The sequence below is a fragment of the Dermatophagoides farinae genome, chromosome 7 (genome assembly GCF_024713945.1).
Source record: "Dermatophagoides farinae isolate YC_2012a chromosome 7, ASM2471394v1, whole genome shotgun sequence".
Taxonomy (NCBI): domain Eukaryota; kingdom Metazoa; phylum Arthropoda; class Arachnida; order Sarcoptiformes; family Pyroglyphidae; genus Dermatophagoides; species Dermatophagoides farinae.
In genome coordinates, this window is record NC_134683.1 from 3065914 (window position 1) to 3071939 (window position 6026).

A 6026-nucleotide genomic window follows, 5' to 3' on the forward strand; every position below is an offset into this window, starting at 1 on the left:
ACCACCACCATTACCAGAAGCGTTCGTGTCAAGTTGTCAGAAGTGTATATCAAAGATAGATAGATATAGTCGGTAAAAAAAATATTAAAACATACAACATGATTACTTGTTCATTTTCGTTTCTTTCTCTTTAGTTCTGTGGCATAATTCTATGGTTTTTCTATGAATTTTGGTTTTTCTATATTTTCGGGTCACACTTGTTCATCATCATAAGATATATGTGTCTAAATGACCGGGTCATATAAATGATGAAAACGGTGATGATGATGATGATGAGGTTCATTGTTCGATCGAAATGAATTTATGATTTTTTTTCTCGGTTTTCATCCATCATCATCAGTAAGAGGTGAAACAAACAAAAAAAATAATGATAATTGATGAATGAAATACAAGGGAAATTCTTCTTCTTCTTCTTCTTGTTGTTGTTTCTAATTACAGTATTGCACGGTAAATTCGAATGTTTGTTGTACAAAAGTGTACAAAAAAAAAAAAAAAATTTTTGAGTGAATACCGGCACGATTTTTCGGTATGATGATACATTTGAAGGATTATGGTGAACATTATCGAATAATAAATGCTTGATAAAGAGAAAACCAAAATTGCAAGGCGAGAAAATCGAATTGAAACCAAACAAAAATATCATCAAAATGTCCATGTCGGATTCTAACCACAACAACAACAAAAACAAAGATAAAGGTAAAGATAAAGAGCCCATTTTTCTAATTCACTCTTACTTGTTTTGTTTTATAATTCATTCTCACTTTTTTTTCTTTACTTCATCTATAGTGATACAATGATTGAATGAAAGATGAAAGGATTTCATTTTGCCCAAAAAAAAAAACAAAAATTGTACAAAATAATCCATTGGCCAGTCCATTGACGATATCAACGCCGATATGATCTTCATCATCATCATCTAAGTCGATTCAGCAAATGAAAAAAAAAAAATAATTCTGTGGCGAAAAAAAAAATTTGCATAGATTGTGTTCCGATTGGATCGAAAAAAAAAATATAGTTCCGGCATCAATCCAATAATATTTACTGTTGTTCAACATATGAAATTGTTTTTCTGTCATTCGATTTGGGGAATGTTTTTGAATGTTTGAAATTTTTTCATCATCATCATCATCATCATCATCATCTTCTATTGTTATCACAACAATCATCAAGGTATGTGTACGATTCATCTATCTTTTTGTACTATCGTACAAAACAAAAATCCAAGCATTTGCCAAAAAACATCGATCTTCAAAAGCAGGTTAAATTTTGATTTCATAATTTTTTTCGTCGTTTTTTTTTGATTTTTGATTCGAAATTTCGATGAAATCCAAAAATGGATGCCATTTATTATTATTGATATTGTTTCCCACATTGAATGATTTTCATTTCTGATTTTCTCGACCATTGATCATTTGGTCATTTTATTTCAATAATAATCAAGATTTGTGTTTCGAATTTTTTTTTCCAAATTTATAAATAAATATCAATTTTCTTTTTCTTTTTTTTTTCTTTTTCTTTCCACATTCATCACCTCATTCATATATCAATCTATCCATTCGAAAAATTTGACATGTATGAACATGTGGTTGACATTGATGCCACTAATACATTTGAACATTGAAAGGATGCCAAAAAAAAAAAATAATGCTTGTTTCCTTTTTCTATATAGCCATTTGTGGTCAAATCATCCATCACCATATGAATGAGGTTGACTTTGATTTCGAATCAAATCGACAAATTAGGTCATCCAATTTTCAATGTTTGTAACAAATAAAAAAAAAACATTGGAACCATTTTCAATTAATTTACAGAAGTGATTTTCGGATGACTTCAGAAAAGTAGAAAATTCAAATCCACTGATAATATAATTCGGAGAATTTTGTTTTTTTTTTGAGAACTGGATGATGATGATGATGATGATGAAGAAGTATATAAAAATTTATATTTTAAACCTGTTGATTTGATCAAAAAATGTAGATAAATTTCTTGTTGGATAAATTTGGATATATCAACAACTTACCCACTTGTTAAGTTATATTTCAACAACAACAACAACAAAAAATCTAAACAGAAACAAATTAGATGGTCATATTGCAAAGATATACGAATCCATACGTGGTCGAATAAATCACGAATTGATTGGCAATTTTATTATTGATGATGATGATGATAAGTTTTGTTTGTGATCGACCGAAATTCCTTTGGCATATTTTTATCACATTCCATTCATTTGTTAAAGAAAATCTGTAATTGCCAAAAAAAAATCAATCATTTAATTAGTAATAATAATAAATGGTTGTAATATAATTGTCAGTTTATTTTTAGAATTTTTTTTTTTTTTTTTGATAAATGAAAATCAAAGATTGAATATGAAAAAATCTACCTATAGAAATGTAAACATCGAAACATTCACAACAATACAATATCGACATACATACACCCGAACATTTATTGAACAAAAACTGATCGATCAAAATAATGACAAAGATTGATAATCGACCGATTCAAATCGATTTTACATTGTTATAACAAATGGAAAGGATAAAAAAAATTGGTTCAAGAATTTCAACAATACGAAAAAAAAATCCTATCCTATATGAATGGGTCAATGATGACCACTCATTGTTTTCATTCTTTTTTTTTCGATTTTTTTTTCATTTTATTTCCTATTTCAAAAATTTTTTTCAATTAATCTTTCATGTTTTTTTTTTCTTTCTCTCTCTCTCTTCAATTCAAGATATTCAGACGATATATAATAATAATTGAACACACAGTAGCACAAATATTCATCATCATCGTTGTAATAAAATTAAAAAATTTTTCCTATACGAAACAAAATGATCATCGATCATCGGTACCGTCAAAGCTGTCGAAATTGTTGTCAAGATACGGAAAATGATGATGATGATGATAATAATAATAATGATAATACTAGCAATGACCAACATCATAACAATCAACAACGGCAAGTTAAAGTTGATTTAATGAAAGAAAATTTTCCACTAAATGATGACCAAACGTATGTTGAAAATTTATGGATGAAAAATTCACATCATTCAACAACAATCAATGGTTGTTTATTGTCTTTAAATGATGATAATAACATCAATGATGGCCAAAATGATGTTAATAGAAGCAATGTTGGTGGTCATTTTGGTCATCGTTTCAATCGTCATCATCTTCAACAACAACAACAACAACGTTATAACAATACAATTGGCATATCAACTGGCAGTTTATCACGAAAAGCGCGTGTAATAGGACGCCGGGAATATCGGCGAAGACTTGGAAAATTTGGAATTCCAATAATAACAAATCATAAAACGATTACTACAATTTCACCATCAAATAATGACATCATTACTAAAACAACCACAAACAAAAGTGTCGTGAATACATTAATACCATCCACAAATCGTTGGCGACAACGACAAAATCGTCAAAAATGGCTACAATGTCAACGATTACGGTTGAAAATTCCTGATGGATTTAAAAATCTTCAAAAATCCAATTCATCTAATTTTTCAGAAACAACAAAAGGTATGTGAAATTTTTTTTTTATAGAAAATTTTGTTTCGACTATTGCACAATCTATTAATAACTGGCCGATCCATCATCAATTGTTTTCCGGTCATTTTGTTCAATGACCATTTTTGAAAATTTTTTTTTCCACATTTGTTTTTTTTTCTGTATCATTGATGTTGTTCACAATAATACATACACATCCTTAATCTGGGTTATTGTTATTTGGTTCGATTGTATCTCATCCTCATCGTTATGTTTTTTGTTTTTTTCTCATCATTTTTTTTTATTGTTGTAACGTTAAAACAATAGATTCAGTTAATATAATTAGATCCAAAAAACGATGATTATGATGATGATGATAATAATAATAATATCCGATGATGATATGTTTTTGAAACTATATCGATGTTTTTAATGGATTGACCAGCCAGCCAGCCAGCCAGTCAGCCAGCTAGTTATTCAGTCAGTCAGTCAGTCAGGCAGTCAGTTAGTCGGTCAGTCGGTTATTTTTCCTTATTACACACACACAGATCACGGATCGTGATCAAATGAAGCGAAATTTTTTTTTTCTTAAGTTTGAAATTTCGGTATTTTGGCACTTCTGTCCAATTTTTTTTTATATTTCTTCATCTTATCTTTTTCTTTTTCAAAGCATAAATGATAACGACGATGAAGATGATGCTGAGAATGATGATCATAGGTTAATGGTTCAATTTTCTTACTGGTCATATAAATTTTTATTTTTATTTTTTTGATCAATCAAACTTTAAATAAAAAACAAAATACCGGATTTGAATGGTGGATAAAAAAATCAAAAATTAAGATTTAGATTGTATGATCAACATTTCCATTTAGAAACCAGAAGAAATATATGTATGAATTTTCGAAAAATTTTTAATACATAACCAAAAAAAATGTCCAACCAAATAATTGGCAAGTTTCAACGGTCTCTTGGACAAATCTAGGAAAAAAAATGCTTCGATCCTGATAAATTGAATTTTGAATTTCAATTTTATTTTTTGGTTCGCCCCAACAACTCCAACATTAAAATTTAGTTAAATGTATTTTATTTTTGCTAACGGGCAGAAATTGGTGAAAAATACGGCAGCAGCAGCAGCAAATAAAAATAAAAACTTGTTACCATATCAAAATATATCTTTTGAATTTGAAATCATGATGATGATAATTTTTTTTTTACCTGTTACCGGATCTTGATGAACGTTGTTTTTGCACGCTATTTGAACATTTTATGTTCCACACACACACACACACACACACACACACACACACACTAGACAGCTACCAAGCCATACATGGAACATATATAGACACGCAAATCCATAATTTTTTTTTTTTTTGCTTAATCTGTTCTGATTTTTATTGTTGTTTTTGTTCGTATTTCACAAGCACTTTCAAGCCACCCTAAATATTATTGAATTTATAAACATCTTCCTGCTCTAATTTTTTTTTTATTTTTTTTCGAAAGAAAAAAATCCTTTGACCTTGATCCTGAGATTATTTTTTTTATTGATGAAAAGAGTGAAAGAGCTAGAAATTGAGATTTGAATGAATAACACAAGGAAAAAAAATAAAATTTCATTTTATCCTTTTTTTTATTTGAGATGACCTCGTCATTATTATTGAAAATTTTTTTTGTCCGTTGATAAAATCTCATCGAGCATGATTGGTGATGATTATCTCTATATATACACATGTAATGTCATGCTTATGTCATGATATATTTCAACCAGAATATAACAATCCTTTTGATCGGATAATCATCATCATAATGAAGAAGTGAAAACATACAATAAAATTGCCATGATCAAATGTTTATATAACATTTTTTCGATTATACAATCTAATTGATTGATTGATTGATCAATTCAATTCACTTTACATTGGAAACATGATCCGAAATTTCACGATTTGAAATTAACCTTTGTTGTTCCATGTGTGTTTTCTTTATATACACACACACACATCTTTTCCATATTTAACCATATTTATTATATTGGCAGATCTTACTGGTTTGAGCTATTTTTAGTCAATTCTATCATCATCATCATAATTTATGACAAATCAATTGAATGCCAGATATGAATGTCATATTTTTTAGCATAAAAAAGAATCACAATAAATGTGTGTGGGTGGCAAATGTTTTTTTTCCATAACTCATTGTCATTGTCATCTTTGTTTGAAATGGAAAAAAATGTACGAAACATTATTTGGTTCGTTTTCGTTGCATTTCCGGTTGAAGAAAAACAAACTTTTGATTTTAGAAATTATTTCAATCATAACATCATTAGTTGGATGAAATTGAAATTTTTTTTTTGCTGTTTCTATCTAAACAAACAAAATCCTATCAAAATTTGATCAATCAATCGAAATGATGATGATGATGATCATCATCATCATTATCTCACCGTATCACATCGATAATATGATCTATAAAGTGGAGAAGGAAGAAGAGTGATTGAATGGAATGAAAAATTAGTTTT